The 20371-nt window shown below is 41.8% G+C and overlaps 1 protein-coding gene across 2 annotated transcripts in view; it reads right to left on the bottom strand.

The window, feature by feature from the left end:
• PLXNB2 (plexin B2) overlaps positions 1–17671 on the bottom strand; it is a 292432-nt gene extending 274761 nt beyond the window's left edge. For both annotated transcript variants that reach the window (XM_075857182.1, XM_075857181.1), the window contains exon 1: positions 17404–17671. The gene's annotated coding sequence lies outside the window, so the exon portion shown is untranslated. The remainder of the gene's footprint in view (positions 1–17403) is intronic.
• Positions 17672–20371: the final 2700 nt, after the last annotated feature.

The following is a 20371-nucleotide window of genomic DNA, read 5'->3' as shown; positions in this document are numbered from 1 at the left end:
GTGGGATGCGCTGTAGCTTTTATTGGTACATGCAACTTTTTGATCATTTTTTATGACTTTTTTTTAGCTAATGTGAACAAAAAACAGCGATTTTGGCTATTTTGCGGCTTTTACAGTGTGAGTTAAGTAAGTAATAAAAAAGTACCAACATTTCCCACATGGACAGCAGTTTTAATATTTTTTTCTGTTATACAAAAAAGATAGCCTTTGAGTAAACTGAGTAAGTGCCAGCTCACAGGTTGCGTAAATACTGCGGATTTTCACCAACGGAATTAGTTGCAGAAAATCTGCAGCAAATACAGTAACAGCAAAGTGGAGGAGATAAAACAAATCTCAACACGCTGCGTAAATACTGCGCGGAAAAAACTTACCCGTGGTGCAGAGAGTTTTTATTCCGCAGCATGTCAATTGTATTTGTTGCAGGTTTTCCCCATTGTATTCGATGGGAGGTAAATTCCGCCACAAATAGCAGTTGTTGCATTTTTTGCAGCGGGTTCACCAGGATCCCTCCGCAAAAAACGCCACTCAGAAAACACACAATATATTATACTTACCTAGGAATCTGTGTTTTATCCTCCTGGGATGACGCTTCATCTCATGTGACCTCCGCTGCAGCCAATCACAGACTGTAGCGGGGGGGGGGGGGGTCACATGGATGAAACGTCATCCCAGGAGGCCAGCCTGGATGATGTCAGAGGGCCGGCCTCCTGGGAGGACGCTTCATCCCATGTGACCGCTGCTGCAGCTTTCTCCTTGGATGAGAGGTCATCGCAGGCCGGCCTGCAAGCAGGCTGGCTAAGTGCTGCAGTTTTTCGCAGCAGACATTCCAGGCGAGAAACTGCCCCACAGTTTGGTGAGGTTTTTCGCCCCAAATTCCCTGCGGTGCACAGGGCGGATACCCTGCGTTCTTTTACGCAGCGTATCTGCCCCGTGTGAACACAGCCTAAAGGGAATTTCACATTAGATCCTGCCCATCCGTGTAATGTATGCACTGGGAAAGCTCCCAGAAAGTATGGTAAACAGTCCCATATACCTGATGGAGGTTAAAAAAGCCTCAGTTCGGGGGGGGGGGGGGGAGGGACTGCGCTATTTTATATAGTGGCGAACAATTTAAAAAAAAAATAAATAAATACTGCATGTCTTTTGTGTCCATTTAATGTATGCACCAGGAGCTTTTCCACCGCAGATCATAAAAGGACAGGCAGGATGTAATGTGAAAATAGCCTTACCAAAACATAGGCCTTGTTCACACTGTGCTAAAACCGGTAGAAAAATCGGAAGCAGAACGCCTCCAAACATCTTCCCATTGGGAAAATGGCATTCTGTTCAGTTTTTTCAAAATGGCCACGGAAAAATACGGCCACGAAGAAGAAGTGCATGTCACTTCTTCAGCCGTTTTTGGGGCCGTTTTTCATAGACTAAACAAAAACAGCTCCAAAAACGGCTGTTAAAAACGTGACTGAATAAAAAACGGCTGAAAATCAGGAGCGGTTTTCCCTTGAAAATAGCTCTGTATTTTGAGACTTTTTATTTTGTGCGTGCACAAACCCTTAAAAACACTAGTATTTTTGTAAAGTTCTTTTTAAACTACAGGCGCTTTTGACACGTATTCATCTCTTTATTTGCACGCCCGGGGCGTGTTTTTTAGCCGCTCAATCAGAACTCCCATTGCCTATAGAAATTAGACACGATTTTGGCACATTTTAGGTGCAAATGATCTGACGCTTTTTTTACGCGACACATTTTTAAACAAAACGCGTTGTGTGTACTAACGGCGCGCTATACCATTGCTGTCAATGGGACGCTTAAACCAAGCATTTTTGACGCGTTTTTCGGCATGACAAATGCACAAACAAAAGCACCAAATGCCGACAATACTTAACAATGATAAATTGAGTGGGGGGGCACCAAAGGGCAAATCCGCACAGGACAGGGCACCCCGTAGCATAAGGCCAGCCTGCGTACCACCTTCCTACCTAAACCTTATTGCAGACCAAGCAACCTTCATCGCAATGGTGTTCCTGAATATCAGTAACGCAGCAATAGAACAGTCACGGTGGCTGTTAACTAAACACCCATTCTGGCTCAATTGACATAGTCATATGACAGCGTGGTGGCTTCCTGGGTAAGTACACCCAGCTTCATTGCGTATGGCTAAGGTTGCGGCCGGCTGTCCAAAGAGGACGTTAGATACATCAATCAAGTCGGAATGGCCATTAGGGAATGGCTACCTGAAATATGTTCAGTCATGCAGCTTCAGCGCCAGAAAGGGGAGGTACCGATTATACATACTAGTCCTTCTCAATTAATTAGAATATCAAAAAGTAAATTTAGTTAAGTAATACAATTCAAAAAGTGAAACTCATTATATAGATTAAATTTCACAGAGTGATTTATTTTCAGCATTAATTTATTTTTACATTTATTTTTATATTGAGGATTATGGCTAACAGTTCATCAAAACCCAAAATTGTGTATCTCAGAAAACGAGATTATACAAGCCCAATTTCAAAAATGATTTTTAATACCGAAACGTACGTACAGTATATGTGTTCAATACTTGGTCAGGGCTCCTTTTGTATGAATTACTGCATCAATGCGGCGTGGCATGGAGGCGATCAGCCTGTGGCACTGAAGTGTTATGGAAGCCCAGGTTGCTTTGATAGCGGCCTTCAGCTTATCTGCATTTTTGGGTCTGGTGTCCCTCATCTTCCTCTTGGCAATATCCCATAGATTCCAACACCAGCAGATGACATGGCTCCCCAAACCATCACGAACTGTGGAAACACTGGACCGAAGCAACTTGGATTGATGCCTCTTCACTCTTCCTCCAGACTCTTGGACCGAGATTTCCAAATTAAATGCAAAATTTACCTTCATCTGAAAACAGGACTTTGGACCACTGAGCAGCAGTGTTGGTCCACTGTGTTATATCAAGTCCAGAGTCAACCCAGCCGTCTACCAGGAAATTTAGAGAACTTCATGCTTCCCTGACAAGCTTTATGGAGATGCGGATTTCATTTTCCAGCAGGACTTGGCACCTGCCCACACTGCCAAAAGTACCAATACCTGGTTTAATAACCACAGTGTCACTGCGCTTGATTGGCCAGCAAACTCGCCTGACCTAAACCCCATAGAGAATCTATGGGGTAATGTCAAGAGGAAGATGAGACACCAGACCCAACAATACAGGCGAGCTGAAGGCCTCTATCAAAGCAACCTGGGCTTCCATAACACCTCAGCAGTGCCACAGGCTGATCGCCTCCATGCCACGATGATGCAGTAATTCATTCAAAAGGAGCCCCGACCAAGTATTGAATGCACATACTTTTCAGTAGGCCAACATTTCAATATTAAATATTTTTACATTTTTGAAGTTGGGCTTATATAATATTCATATTTTCTGAGACACTAAATTTTGGGTTTTCATTAACCGTTAGCCATAATCATCAACATTGAAAAAAAACAAAAAAACTGGAAATACATCACTCTGAGTGTAATGAATCTATATAATATATGGGTTTCACTTTTTAAATTGAATTGCTGAAATAAATAAACTTTTTGATGATATTCTAATTCACTGAGAAGGGTATGTGTAGACAGCTATTTATACATACTAGAAGGCGGTGGTGGTGGCTTGGGGCCAAAATCTTGCCGACAAGTTCCCTTTAAGGATGGGTTCTGGTTTATATGAAGTTTAACCACTGTACAATGAAAATGTATGCCATTGTGAAATATTGAGGTACATTAGGAAACTGTATAATGATTAGGCTTAATTTAGATAAAACGCACTATATGAAAGTCATAAATAAGTGAACTCAAAATAAGCAAATAAAAGTTTGACGGTAAAAGTTACACAGGTTTCATCTTAAATGCTATATTATGGGTCTCAGACAATTAACCATAAAATTATGAAGATCAGCAGACCCTCCAGGCAAGAGAAATTTAGTATGAAAAGTCAGGAGGTCCTGTGACTAGAAGACAAAGCAGTGGTTATATATAACGCATGCAACATAGCATCAATAAAACTCAAAGCATATTGAGGGGAATTTACCAACATTTCTACGCCAGTTTTCATTGCAAACGGTCAAAAACCAGTGTGCAGCGCTTAGCAGGTGGGGTCACCAGCCAGGTTTACTATCATTTACGCCATACACTGGCGTAAAAAAAACAGCAGTATTCTACGCCAGCTTCTGACTTTGGCGCATCTTACTCCAGCTTGTTTCTTTCCAAGACTGGCATATGAAATGTCAGTCTTAACTCTCCCCCACTGTCTGTCTCTCAATTTAACTAGCAGCAAAAACAGATCAATACCACAGGATGCTCATTCTGTTGTGGCTGTTGACAGTGGATTTCACCTTTTTCCCATGTAAAAGAGGTGGTATCCAGAGCAAAAGCTGCAACCTGTGTGGGTACCCTTAGGCCCCCTGCACACGTAGTGGATTTGTTGCATTTTTTTCCCCTCAGGATTTTTGGGCGGTAAATCAGCTGCAGCAGACATTTAAAGATCTCATCCACATGCTACTGAAAATTTTCCACACGGAAATAAGAGCATGCTACAGACTTTCTAATCTGCAGCATACTCACCCAGTTCTGGACGTTCACTGCAGATTTAACGCTATTTAATGTTCAGAAGTGGTATCCGCCGCAAAGTCCACCCATTACAAGTGCGGATTCCTAAGGGTATGTTCACACGAGTCGGATACGCTGCGGAAAAGTCTGCAACATATTCGACTCAGAACATGTAGGGAAATTCCAGCCAGAAATTTGGACCAAATGGGGCTTTAATTTAGTGTGTATGTTTCACTGCGAAAAACTGCCTCCTGAAAAAATAAAAATAAACACCTGTGATAGACTGCATTGGTCACGTGATAAAATGTCACCACAGGAAGCCACCTGGACAGAGAACAGCCGGAAGAGCAGGGGCAGGTATAGGCTTTATTTATTTTTTTTACCTGCGGAATATTCCCAGTGAATTCCGAAAACAATGGAATTTGTTGCAGAATTTGACTGGACTTTAAACTCAAGTGGGGAAATTAGACTTCAAAGACACAAAAAAAAAATATTTGTAATCTGTGCGACATGTCCGTTTATACACGTATTCTGTGCTGCATTTTTCTGGAGCAACTTTGCTGCTACTGTAATATGCTGCGGTTTTTCCGCACACGTGAACACACACTAAAGCTGACTCGTTCAAGTGAACGACACGGTCTTGCAGTTCTGTGCACAGTGGGTGGCTGGAAGCGCTGATGTGCAGAAAAACAACATAGGTATCACTGTAAGGGGGTATTCACACGAGCGTGTATTCGGTCCGTGCGGGCCGCGTGGTTTTCACGCGCCACGCACAGACCAATACAAGTCTATGGGGCAGTACAGACAGTCCGTGCTTTTTGCGCAGCGTTTGTCAGCTGCGCAAAAAGCGCGACAGGTTCAATATCTCTGCGTATTTCGCGCATCACGCACCCATTGAAGTCAATGGGTGCGTGAAAACCACGCAGGTCGCACGGAAGCACTTCCGTGCGAACCGACTGAAACAGCGCACCAGCTGTCAAAAGGATGAATGTAACCAGAAAAGCACCACGTGCTTTTCTGTTTCCAAATGGAGTGTCTTTGAGATGAGCGAAACCGGACAAATCGAACCGAACTTCACCGGGTTCCGCGAACTCGTTTTGGCCGAACCCGGCAAAAAAAATTTCCGGTACGCGACGTCCGGAGATAGTCACTGTCCAGGGTGCTGAAAGAGTTAAACTGTTTCAGCACCATGGACAGTGACTACCGATCCCAATAAACATGAACCTGTGAAAAAAAACAAAGTTCTGACTTACCGAGAACTCCCGGCTTCTTCCTCCAGTCTGACCTCCCGGCATGACAATTCAGTCCAAGTGACAGCTCCAGCCAATCACAGGCCAAGCGGTCACGGACTGCCGCGTCATCCAGGGAGGTGGGGCCCGATGTCAAGAGAGGCGCGTCACCAAGGACGCGTCACCAAGGCAACGGCCGGGAAGTTCTCGGTAAGTACGAACTTTTTCTTTTTTTTTTTTAACAGGTTGCTGTATATTGTGTTTGGCATTCACTGTCGAGGGTGCTGAAAGAGTTACTGCCGATCAGTTAGCTCTTTCAGCACCTTGGACAGTGACGGGCGTCGACTAGCCTCATCTCTATGATGGCGGCTGCGCGAAAATCACGCAGCCGCGCATCAGACACGGATGACACACGCAGCTGTCAAATGGTTTTTGCACGCGCAAAAACGCAACGTCCGTCTGTATCTGCCCTAAGGCTGGGTTCAAACACCCTATTTACGGAAGTAATTCGGGCGTTTTAACCTCAAATTACGTCCGAAAATACGGCTCCAATGCGCCGGCAAACATCTGCCCATTCATTTCAATGTTCTGTGCCGACGGTCATTTTTTTTTAAGCGCCGCTGTCAAAAGACGGCGCGTAAAAAAAGACGCCCGCGTCAAAGAAGTGCCTGTCACTTCTTGGGACGTAATTGGAGCAGTTGTCCATTGGCACCATAGAAAAACAGCTCCAATTACGTCCGTAATGGACGCAGCGAAAAACGCTGGCAACATGCCATTACGGCTGAAATTCAGGAGCAGTTTTCTCCTGAAAACAGCTCCGTGATTTCAGCCGTAATGGATGTTGCCATGTGAATATACCCTAAGGATCGTGAGTGTCCTGACAGATGGATTGCCAATGATTACTAAGGATGATTTTATACGCATCGATAATACGTATGATTGAGCTACTCAAACGCTTAGCTCCTGATCGCAAAGCATCTTTAACGAGGCGATTATTCGATACACCGATAAAGTTAAAACTGTAGTTAGGGCCTGTTCACATCAGCGTTGCCCTTCCGTTGAGGGTTTCCGTTGAGTTAAGGCTGTGTTCACATCAGCGTGCCTTTCTTCTGAAGGGTTCCGTCGCAGGTTTCCATCAGGTTAACCCCTCAACGGAAAGGCAAACTGAAACCTTAGCTTCCGTTTCCCTCACCATTAAACTCAATGGTGACGGAAACCTAGCCAATGGTTTCTGTTTGTCATCATTGTGACAGGATTCTATCGTTTTTGACGGAATCAATAGCGCAGTCGACACCTGAATCCAGGTGTTTTTGGAACTGAATTTGGTGTTTGCAAGCATATATTGTAGTGTCAGTGCAAAATAAGATCCAAAAACACCCCAAGAAGTGACATGCTACTTCTTTTTAAGAGTCGTTTTTTTTAACTCCACAGCGTAAAAATATGCCTCATATGAACAGCACAGTGTATTTCTCATTGGAATCAATGGGAAACGGTTTGCAGGCTTGTTTTAAAGCGTAATACAAGCCTTTTACGCCTGAAAATAAGCGGTGTGAACATACCCTTAGATGTTTCCGAATTATCTAATTTGCAGGTAGGATACGGAGTGATAGTTATTATGGTGCCTAGGTTGGGGTTGTCTCCTAGCATAAAATCTTGAATAGTGTTTAAAACTGCATAACATTTGCTCGCTTTAGCTGTGGAAGGAATCTGAAAATACTTACGCAGGGCCCCAGGGAAAAATTGTTGTCCATCATATCTGTCAGAAATTGCTGTTTAAGTAGTTAGTTCAAGGAGTTGGCCAGGAATGTGGCCTAACAGAAATAATGATGCTAGTGTGCTGAAAATAAATAAACTTTCCAATAGGTCTTCTTTAAAAATTCTGCCCCTGCAAACCCACAGTCGTATGTATACATTCTGGCCTCAGCTTTGTTCATGGCGATAAAGTATGACATCCAGAGATTTTGTGGCTCTAGCAGTAACCCCACCTAAGTAAATAACAGTATTTTTCTATGACAACCCATCACTGTTTGATATGTAGGGATCCAACCACAGGTAATATGACAAGCCCTACAACAGAAATGCAGCGGCCCTTTTGCCTTTTTCAGCGCAGAGGTGGTTTGCAGAGACTGCGACAAAGCCCAATGTCTAGCGCACCAATACTTTTGTTCTAGGGTAAATCCCTATAATATGGTACACAGATTAGTTTAAGAAACATGCCAACTTCTATTCTCATACTTTTCTAAATTTGGGAATGGGGTAGGGGCATTTTGTGAATAACTTGTAGCTTATTTTACACAACCTAACCGAAAATGCAGCATGAATCTATATGGCCCAAACACGTAAAAGATGAAAGAAGAAAAATTATTCAAATTATATGGGCTGATCCAAGGGTGTATACCCAAAAAGCATCAAAACTGAATATGTAACGTAGAAAAAAAATAGATGCTCGAAAGACAAGAGAAATTATGAAAATAGAAAAAATACTTTATTGAAATACATAAGGACAATGAACAATAGATTAAAATGAGGAATCCATAAACCAACAGTTAAAAAAGGACAGAAATCTGTGTATCTACCAAATAAACAGAGTACAGATTTGTATCCATAGCAGGCCTTCAGAAAAACAGGAGTACAAGTATAACCTGTAAGAGAGCATAGAGGTAGTGTGGTGGTGACCACATATAAATGTAGCAAAATGCTATATAAATAGAATGAATTTATATAATAACATTAGTAAGCCATGTGCATAGTTAACATATTTTTAAACAAATATATGGTCAATAAAAGCTAATCAACTGCAGAGTGAACAAAGCATATCAAAAGGGATACAACATACCCATGATAGATGCAGGAGAGAGCACAGCCAATGTCCATGCCAACGCGCGTTTCGGCGCAAATGCCTTAGTCTGGGGTGGGGGGGGTGTTAGACAGCAGACTGATACCATTTAAATGCGGCCAGACCAATTGGAGGAACAAGCGTCAGCTGAAAAAGTGCTCTGTTTAATATCAATTACCTTCACTGTATGGTTACCGGCCGCTGTGTACCGGAGATTGAAGTGGACACACCTCCGAAAACGTCAGTCGCGAGGGGCCGGAACCGGAAACACATCACTGAGTCAGCAGACTCGGTCACGTGACTCCAGAATCCGACGCGTCACGAGTGACGGAGGCTGGTTACTATGCACCAATGGCAGCGAACACAGAGACGCTGTTTAGAGTAAACCGGATCGATGTCAAATTACAGGGCATGAATATTGCGTTTCATTAATAATTTGTGCATCTAAAACATGTCTGATGTTAAAACTGCGCGATACATCCACTCATACTAAAAGAACAGATGCATCACGAAGCAAATAATCAAATAAGGTAATTAGATGTATATAAATTTATGAAAAAAAATATGAAAAATAAGGGGGGGTGAATGTGACTGAATAGTAAAAATCAGCCCGACAAACGGTGTGTGAGTGTGAAATATTCTATGCAATTAAAAGAGTGCAAGTATAGGAGTGTGAAATTAAATTAAAATATGTGATAAGATTTTCAAAAGTAATTAATAGTGAATGATGTAAAGTAACAAAAAATAGTGCAAAAACAATTTTACAGTCCTACCCTATTTCCAGATACCGGAAAGTATGAGAAGAGAAGTTAGGCTATTTTCACACCTGCATTAGGTCTGTTTTTCTGCTCCATCAGAGGAACAGAACAAGCAAAAAACTGGGAGACTGTTATGTTACACTACGGACACCACCGGCGGAACCCATTGACTTAAATGGATTCAGTCAGGTTATCCATGGTTTTACTGGGAAAAATAAATAAAATAGCCTCCAACGCAGATGTGAATAAGGCCCACCCTAGTATATTTCTTAAACTAGTCTGTGTTCGACAAGATTTCCTTCTTATATACAATGCACTCAGGAAGTCTTCAGACCCCTTAAATTTTTTCACATTTTGTTATGTGGAGGTCCTATGCTAGAAAAAAAAAAAAAAAAAGAAACCCCCCCCCCCCTTCATTCTGCACTCAATACCCCATAATGTCAAAGTGAAAACAGAATGTTATATATATATATATATATATATATATATATATGCAAATGAGCTTTGAAATGGACAACTGGGCGTTTTTTTTTCGTATGTCCAACTGGGCGTGTATTGTGTTTTTAACTGGCCGTGTTTACTTGTTTTACTAACTGGGCGTTGTGAATAGAAGTGTAGGATGCTGACGAATCAGTGACCAGTCAGCATCATGCACTCCTCTCCATTCATTTACACAGCACATAGTGTTCTTACTAGAATGATGTGCAGCCACATACACAAGTGTCCTGATAATGAATACACATGACCTCCAGCCTGGACATGTGTATTCAGAATCCTGACACTTCTGAATCTTTTCTGTGAGATTTCCAGCAAGGGAAACGAAATCTCGTTTACCTCGTAATCTCGCGAGATTACGCGTGGCTTGCTGGAATCTCACAGAAAAAATTCAGAAGTGTCAGGATTCTGAATACACATGACGTCCAGGCTGGAGGTCATGTGTATTCATTATCAGGACACTTGTGTATGTGGCTGCACATCGTTCTAGTAAGAACACTATGTGCTGTGTAAATGAATGGAGAGGAGTGCATGATGCTGATTGGTCACCGATTCGTCAGCATCATACACTTCTATTCACAACGCCCAGTTAGTAAAACAAGTAAACACGCCCAGTTAAAAAACACAATACACGCCCAGTTGGACATACGAAAAAAAAAACACGCCCAGTTGTCCATTTGCATATATATATATATATATATATATATATATATATATATATAAATAAAATAGCTCATAACTTGGCCAAAAATGAAAGTTTAAAAAAAAACAAAAACAAAAAAAACGTTACTGTTTTCAACTTTGCAGCGCCGATCACATGCAATAGGAGATAGGGATTTGAGAATCTGGTGACAGCCTCTTTAAGGTCCTTTTCTTGTTGGAAGGTTAACCTTCGGTCCAATCTGATGTCGAGAGCACTCTGGATAAAGTCTTTATTAACAATATCTCTGTACTTTTTTCCCATTCATCTTTCCCTCAACCCTAACCAGCCTCCCTGTCCCAGCGCCTGAAAAACAACCCCACAGCATGATGCTGCTGCCACCACCATGCTTCACTGTAGGGATGATATTGGACAGGTGATAAGCAGTGCCTGGTTTCCTCCAGACATATCGCCGTCAGGATATGTTCAGACGGCTTATTTCCGGCCGTAAAATCGGAAGCAGATATCTGCCTATTGATTTCAATGGTAAAGACTGCATTCTGTTCCGACGGGCCGTTTTTTTTACGCAGCCATTTTTAAAAACGACGGCGTAAAAAAAACACCCCTGAAGTGCATGTCTTATTGAGCCGTTTTTCATTGACTATAGAAAAACAGCTCCAAAAAAGGCTGTAAAAAACGTAGCGAAAACCACGAGTTGCTTAAAAAAAAAAAACTTATGAAAAACAGGAGCGGTTTTCCCTTGAAAACAGCTCTGTATTTTCAGATGTTTTTTATTAAGCGTGTGAACATACCCTCGGAATTGGGGCCAAAAAGTCCAATCAGACCACAGAAGTTTGTTTCTCAGAGTCCAATCAAATGAATTTACCACAGGTGGATTCCAATTTAGGTGTAGAAACAATTCAGAGATAATCTAGAGAAATGGGGGACCCGTAGATCTAAATTTGAAGTGTCATAGCAAATGGTCTGAATACTTATATTTTGTCCATGTGAAATTTGTGTTTTTAATTTTTAATAAATTTGCAAAAAAAAAAAAATAATCAAATTCTGTTTTCACTTTGTCATTATGGTGTATTGAGTGCAGAAATATGAGGGAAAAAAACCTTTACTCTCCAAATGCACGGTACATACTACCTGGTACACATGCTCTACATCAATGTTTATCAATGTTGCCTAAGGCCTAACGCATAGGTTTTGGACTGCAAAACCACGAGACCATTGCAGTCTGACTGTAAAAAGCCCTTGTTGTACATCCGTGTGCCATCAGGACTCACGGAGATACGATTCACCGGTATTCATGAATCTGAAAATCCGGACCATAAAATTACATGACCTGAGTTTTTGCGGTCCGGATTTGCAGCCCCCACACAGATCTGTGTAAACCACGGTCGTGTGCACGGGGCCATAGAAAAGAATGGGTCTTCACTTTATCCACAAAAGCATGGTCACGTGCATGAAACCTAAGCCAAGTAACCCCCTAAGGATATGATCATACACTGTGCTGCCTGTCGCCCCCTTAAAGAGGCTCTGTCAGAAGATTATAAGTGCCCTATCTCCTACATAATCTTATTGGCGCTGTAATGTTGATAACCACAGTGGTTTTTATTTTGAAAAAACGATCATTTTTTAGCAAGTTATGAACAATTTTAGATTTATGCTAATTAGTTTCTTAATGACCAACTGGGCGTGATTTTTCTTTTTACCAACTGAGCGTTGTACGGAGGAGTGTATGATGCTGACCAATCAGCGTCATACACTTCTCATTGTTCCAGCCCATTGTTCCAGCATGATTGTGCAGTGAAAGAAGCTGAGAATGAATGGAGAGAAGTGTATGACGCTGATTGGTCAGCATCATACACTTCTCTGTACAACGCCCAGTTGGTAAAAAGTAAAAACACGCCCAGTTGGTCATTAAGAAACTAATTAGCATAAATCTAAAATTGCTCATAACTTGCTCAAAAATGATTGTTTTTCCAAATAAAAACCACTGTTATCTACATTACAGCGCCGATCAGATTATGTAGGAGATATGGCACTTATAATCTGGTGACAGAGCCTCTTTAAGGATCAGGTCGTATTTTGGACTTGAGAACCAAAACAAATTTTTTAGGTTTACTCTTTATATGTTGTGCCGTCTGGATACAAATATACATTTGTGCAGGTTGTTATAGTTAAGATACCAAATAGATGTATGTTATTTAATGTTTTGGGACTAATTGATAAAAATGTATTTAAAAAAATAAAATAAAAAAGCACATGTAATTTTTCTAATAGAATTTTTGGTTTTTATTTCATAGTGGAATTTTTAATTGTAATCTTTATATTTTTACTTTAATGTACTGCCATATGTCTATATGCCAGCACAATAGCCTGTGTACTGATAGTACACAGGCAGTTGTTGGACATACTTCGGTATGCCTTAACAGGAAATATGATAAAATAGCCGAAGATACATAGAAGGACCCAAAGACTGTCTGCCCATACAACGATTCCTTGTGACGTGATGAGAGGAGGGGTCCCCCCTTACTTTCCCTTTGAATGCTGCAATCAGCATTGATCACAGCATTCAAAGTGTTAGCAGCGGAGATCAGAGGTCACTCTGATCTCCACCGTCAGAGCAGGGCTGCAGTTGTCTATTAGGGTCTGTGCACACGATAACTGCAATTACGTCTGAAATTACGGAGCCGTTTTCAGTAGAAAACAGCTCCTGAATTTCAGACGTAAATGCATGTACTGGCGTTTTGCGGGGCGTCTTTTACGGACGTAATTTGGAGCGGTTCTTCATTGGAGTCAATGAAAAACGGCTCCAATTACGTCCCAAGAAGTGTCCTGCACTTCTTTTGACGAGGATGTCATTTTACGCGCCGTCTTTTGACAGCGACGCGTAAAATGACAGGTCGTCGGCACAGAACATCGTAAAGCCCATTGAAGGCAACGGGCAGATGTTTGCAGACGTATTGGAGCCGTTTTTCAGACGTAATTCGAGGCGTAAAATGCCTCCATTAAGTCTGAAAATAGGTCGTGTGAACCCAGCCTTACAGCGATTGAACGGCTCCAGGTCGCATGTGTAGATTTGTGTCTCCTGATGCTCATGATGATAGTAATCGTCCAGGGTTAGAAGCATAAGAACAGTGCAAGTACCCATGACATGTACTACGGCTTCCGGCCATATGTTCAAGGAAGCGAAGGCAAAAAGGCATAGGAGCGGAGGCGGAATGAGCAGGAAATTTATGTTCGTGTATGTGATGTGTGTATTATGTTCATGTTACAGCGCTAAGCAGACAGTATATCTAATCCTCCTACAATGTGCAGTCGCTCAGAAAATTCAGCACACAGTGTAGGAGGTTTGAAGATTCAACCCCCTCCTTCTCCTGGCACTAGCCAGAATAAGGGAGGGGGATTGTGTGAGAACACTAGAGCGAGTGTGTCTACCCAAATTTGCAGCATAAAGCAATGTGAGGTTGCCTTACCACATTGACCATGCTGCAATTTTGGGAACTGCTCCCCCTAGTGACCAGCACATGGAAATGTTATAAATTAGAATCTAATTTATAATATTTCCTGACTTGTGAAAAAGTTAACAATGTGTAATCACTCAAATAATAATTGTTTAACTAAAAAAAAAAAAAAAAAAATTCTAGCGACACATTCACTTTAAGGCTGGGGTTACCACAGGTCGAATACGCTGCGTAGGAGTACGCAGCGTATCTTATCTAGAAACTGCAGGGAATTCCACCCAAAAATAGCACCAAATTGTGGTATAGATTCTAGGGGGAATGTCTGCTGCGGAAGCAGGTCTGAAAAAAAAAAAAAAAGTGAATACTATCCCCGATAGCAACATGTCCCTCTGTTCTAATTACAGCCTAGCCTCCTGGGATGGTACTGCAGCCTATGTGACTGCTGGAACCTGTGGATTGGCTGCAGCAGTCACATGGGATGAAAATATCATCCCAGGAGGCCTGGTTGTACTCAGAACAGAGGGACGCGTCACTATGACAAATGTCCAGGGGGTAAGTATTGGCTTTTGTTTTAATAAAAAATATTTATTTTCCCTCGATTTGCTGCCGCAAAAATTGCAACATATGCTGTCCGTTGCAGGTATTATTGAATTCAATAAACAAAATCTGCAAAAAGTGTCAGGATTCTGCATACACATCACGCCCTGGCTGGAGGTAATGTCTATTCATTGTCAGTAACGTTAGTTAGTAACGTTAGTGTTTGTGTATGTGGCTGCACATAGTGATCTAGCTATATCACAATGTGCTGAGTAAATGAATGGAGAGGAGTGTATGACGCTGATTGATCACTGGATTGGTCAGCGTCATACACTTCTCTCCACCATGCCCACTTGGACAAAAAGTAAAACACGCCCAGTTGTCCATTAAGAAAGTCATTAGCATAAAACTAATATAGGTCATAACTGTCAAAAATGATAGTTTTTCTAAATAAAAAACACTGCTGTAATCTACATTACAGCGCCGATCACATTATGTACAATATAGGCCACTTATAACGTGGTGACAGCCTCTAAGTACGGTTTCGCTGCCTATTTTTATTCTTGCAGCATGTGCATTACATTTGTTTAAAGCTCATCCACTTTGCCGTGGAATTTCCACATAGAATTCCGCTGCGGATATTCTGTAGCGTTTACACTATGTGAGAACCCAGCCTGAAGTGTCAATCCAGTTTTACTTTCCCGCCAGAGCGAACATCGGGGAATGGAAAGACGCTCCTGAACGCTGGGCGGTGCTGTTGCTCTGGCCATTGTATGACGCCCAGAGTGTTTAATGCATGGGTCCAATTCTAATTAATTGGACCCGTGCAGGATACTCTCCAAGCGTTGTACAGTTGCCATGACAACAGTAATGCCCAGCGTCCAGGAGCATCTCTTTACATCCCAATGTCACGTTGGAAAGTATAACTGGACTGACTTTAAATTGAAAAACAGATTACAGCTAAAACGCTTTGAAAAAAAAGCATGCTATTTTTCAGATGCGTTTTTTTGGCAGCGTTTAAAAACGCACAATGTTAACCCATCCTACAAGTGATAAGAATTAATAGAGTAAACATTAAAGTGTGATTAACGTGGTTAAACAATAATTGCGCAAAATGTAATTTATTCTACAACACGGGAGAAAAAAAAAACACAAACAAAGCCGGTTTTATGCAGTAAATAGAATTTGCCATTAGATTAGATTATACAGTATTTTGTAAATACAAAATTACAGGCCCAATGTAACCAGTGAGTCAAAATCTATCACTACAATTAAAATGTATAAAGCAAATAAAACACCTAAGAAGAACAGCATTAGGGATTTAGGAGTATGGCCTTTTGGAAACACACAGGGACCACTAGCAATGACGGCATTCCTCACACCACCGCCCTGGCTGCATGCATATTAGATGACAGCCTTCTCAAGATGTGGTCAAAGGGTTTGTGGGAAAAAGAAAACAGCAGAAAGGAGTTGCTTCAGTCAGACCACCTAGAGCACATGAAATCTGGAACTAATCTAGATCTTTCATTCCTAGAGATCCAGAGCCCAGACGCACGGCACAAACTGATCTCCTTGAATCTATTCTAAAATGCCAAAACAAGAAACTGCAAGATATGGTTTTTATTTTTTTTGATAATGTTAAAAGAAAGAAAAATTGCAGTGTTTCTCAAGCACTGAATACTCCAACTGTGGAACTAGTGTATAAATAAATACATCTGCATTGACCTGTTCTCAACAAGCTGCAAAGTTTAGAATTTGGGGGGTTGGCAACATTTCAGCAGTGCTAAAAAAAAAAAAAACAAATACAAACAAGACCAAACATGTCTACACAGATGTCCTTTCCCCCAACTCTCCAAAACAAACACAAAATCAGATAAAACACATCACAAAATACTGGTCTTTAGGTTTTATAGTTTGGACTAGATGTAGACAGAGAATGCACTTTTAAGTTACATTGAGAAGACTATGGGAAAAACAGAAAAAGAAAAAAAAACGCCCTAAACCAAAACGCTGTGTATGTCGGGTTTTCTATATTTCACCATGGACTTTAGAAGAACATTTGTGCGCTGCAATTGTGTCCTAAACAAAACACACCAAAAAAAGGACACAAAACTAAGAACTGTATGAAGCCAGCCGTCTACACCCCATGTAAATAACATGCACCTCATCATCCCAGACACCCTCTGTATTACAGGCCCCCCCCCCCATAAGGTCAGCTTAGACAACGATGTACCCTCCAATAACGCCCAGAAGAGAATCGTTCTGACAGACACCACTACGATCACAGACATTGTCCTATGGTTTCACTGTATTGTATCAGACACGTTTTATAATCACATCATGGCATTTTGAGGAGTGGTAAATCAGACTGAACACGCTGTAGTACCAAGTACAGATTATCAGCAGACGATCACCTAGAAGAGCCACTGTTACTTCTTAATTTGCATGATCTACATTACAACTTGTATGACAGCGAAGACCACATTACTAGGAAATAGGAGCCTGGGAGAGTTAGTATTAGGACACATGTATCCCCTTCACTTTGCGACGTCAATATCCTCCCCCTCCCTATACACCACCACATACATACGTGCTCCCATGTACTTCATAACCACTGGCCGCAGGTAAGTAGTCACTCCAGCCACAAGAGGAAGTTATCAGGCACAAGTTAGTGCCCACATTCTTCCCACCCCCTCCATGATGCTCCTATTCTGCCTTACATACCACTCACTAAGTTCATGTCAAAGTCCAGGAAGCAAAGCGGGAGACGTAGCTCCCTCTGAATCACTGTCCACACACTGAACGTCCACAGCTCCAACAGGTGATACAAGACATACTACATGTACCCGGCGCCACTCACCCGAGTTACTGCTCTCTCCCTGTCTGTGTAGTCCAACGTCAGTCAGCCGGCGGCGGCGCCCATATCTGTAAGGAGAGCTCCGTGCAGCGATTCCCTTATTCTGAATGAGAGGAGCCAGGCGCAGACACACCTGTGGGCGATGCACACATCCGCTCCCCAGCACAATACCAGACAGGAAACAGAAAAAAAAATCCAGCGGAGAAAAGAGAGAGGGAGCGAGGGAGAGACGAGTCCTCCCCTCAGCTCAGGATCGGGTTACAGCCTGGCCGTGCGGAGGAATGGCAGTGGGCGGGAAAGAGACGGAGTGCATTACCAATCACTGGCTACTGGATCGATAACAAAGGCAATTTATTTACGGTGGCACAGTAATAGCCTGGGGCACTGCCCCCACTTTGGGGTTATTATTTCCTATCCATGTAAAGGTTCCTACAAATGGCAGTATTGTTAAATCTGCCGTCTGTGTAGTGTTTACCTCATAACTCACTTGAGGCAGGATTAGCCATACTGCTCCCTAAAATTGATGTTTGGTATATTTATTAAAATGTCTCACAGTTTATTATAAACGTCTCTGCACATACTAAGACTGGGACTACATGAAGACTTTTTCCCAATTTTAACTGCTGCAGTCCTTTGAACTGGAGTGCGTCCCGGTGGACCGCAGCTGTTAAAATTTCACCTTGCCCACTTACACGCCCCATGCTTGCTGTGGCAACCGTACAACGCCCAACGAGTAAATTACTGTTTCAATTCTAAATTGGACCTGTGCACGATACTCTTCCGGTGCCCAGAGTGCAGGAACGTCTCTCTACGATCAATGATATTTTGGGCGGTAGAGTATAAGGCCCAGTTCACACAGATTTTTTGGGCGTTGATTTTGCAGCGGAAACTGTGACGGGATCATCGTCAATTATTTTTTTTTTGCCTCCTATTTATTTCAATGGGAGGCATAGACGTTCTTTTTCCCAGGCGGCTTTTAGTCCTTTCTTACCGCAGTTCCACCTCTGACTTCCCGTTGAAAGCAATTGAAGGCAGAAAAAATCTTTTCACTGCGTTTTTTGCCTGTGGTTCTTAATGGTCGCGGGTGAAAAATCAGTGAAAACTGCATTAAAAAGTGAAGGCAGGTCAAAATCTGCCTCAAAATTACTGAAGTAAAGTTTTCTGTCATCAAAAACGGTACTAAAGTTTACGGGTGCCGAATGCACAAAATTGTCACTCAGAAGTTGGAGCATGCTCATTGACACTTGAAGTCTCACAAAAAAACACTCCAAATAAATAGAATGTCGTCCATATGATGTACACCTGGTCTGAGCTGGGAGAGGCTGCCCATCGGGTTTTTTTTCCCAACAAAAAAAATTGACACGCTTTCTGAATTTATTAATTTAGTGCATGTTTGTGACAAAATAAACCACTAAACTTAAAACTCAGTTATATGAGGGAAACCATGCGAATACGGGGTGTCTAGATGCTTCATAAACACTTTTAGGTTATGTTCACACTTGCAGTAGTGGTTTTCTGAGGTAACTATTAGGGTATGTGCACACACACTAATTACGTCCGTAATTGACGGACGTATTTTGGCCGCATGTACCGGACCGAACACAGTGCAGGGAGCCGGGCTCCTAGCATCATAGTTATGTACGATGCTAGGAGTCCCTGCCTCGCTGCAGGACAACTGTCCCGTACTGTAATCATGTTTTCAGTACGGGACAGTTGTCCTGCAGCGAGACAGGGACTCCTAGCATCGTACATAACTATGATGCTAGGAGCCCGGCTCCCTGCACTGTGTTCGGTCCGGTACTTGCGGCCGAAATACGTCCGTCAATTACGGACGTAATTAGTGTGTGTGCGCACATACCCTTACTATTTGACAGAGTAATGTAGCATGCTGCAGTATTCTACCCGGAAATGGAAACCTGAAGAACTAATTATAAGTAAATGGGGGGGAAAATTGATTGCAACACTTCATGCAGCACATTAGGGTAAAAAAATTGTCATGTCTGTCATGGATCCTGTATGACAGTAAGCCATGACATCGATGTTAACAGAGCCCTACATAAGCTGAGACACTGGTAAATGTAACCACTATACTTGGGCATCTGTATAGTATGCGTTCATATAATATGCATGCATATGCCAAAAGCATGAAAGTGGTTAGTAAGTACATGATATGGCCAAAATATGTGTACACCCCCTCCTAATGAGTTTAGGTGTTTTAGCCACGCCCATTTCAAACAGGTGCATAACATTAGGTACACATTCGTGCACTCTCCATAGACAAACATGGGTTACACTAAAGCGCTAAGTGACTTTAACCCCTTCCCTCTTTAGCCACTTTTGACCTTCCTGACAGAGCCTCATTTTTCAAATCTGACATGTTTCACTTTATGTGGTAATAACGCCGGAATGCTTTCACCTGTCCAAGCGATTCTGAGACTGTTTTCTTGTGACACATTGGACTTTATGTTACTGGCAAAATTTGCTCGATACGTTCTGTATTTAATTGTGAAAAACACCAAATTTTAGCAAAAAATTGCAAAAATTAGTATTTTTCTCAATTTAAATGTATCTGCTTGTAAGACAAGCAGTTATACCACACAAAATTGTTGCTAATTAACATCCTCCATATATCTACTTTAGATTGGCATCGTTTTTTGAACATCCTTTTATTTTTCTAGGACGTTACAAGGCTTAGAACTTTAGCAGCAATTTCTCACATTTTAAAGAAAATTTCAAAAGGCTATTTTTACAGGGACCAGTTCAGTTGTGAAGTGGCTTTGAGGGCCTTATATATAAGAAACCCCCAATAAGTCACCCCATTTTAAAAACTTCACCCCTCAAAGTATACAAAACAGCATTTGGAACGTTTCTTAACCCTTTAGACGTTTCACAGGAATTCAAGCGGAGGTGAAATTTACAAATTTCGTGTTTTTTGTTTTTTTTACAGAAATTCATATTTAATCCATTTTTT

This window comes from Rhinoderma darwinii, chromosome 3 (genome assembly GCF_050947455.1).
Source record: "Rhinoderma darwinii isolate aRhiDar2 chromosome 3, aRhiDar2.hap1, whole genome shotgun sequence".
NCBI lineage: Eukaryota > Metazoa > Chordata > Amphibia > Anura > Rhinodermatidae > Rhinoderma > Rhinoderma darwinii.
Note: the sequence above shows the minus strand (reverse complement) of the source record. Positions and strands in the feature narration are given on the sequence as shown.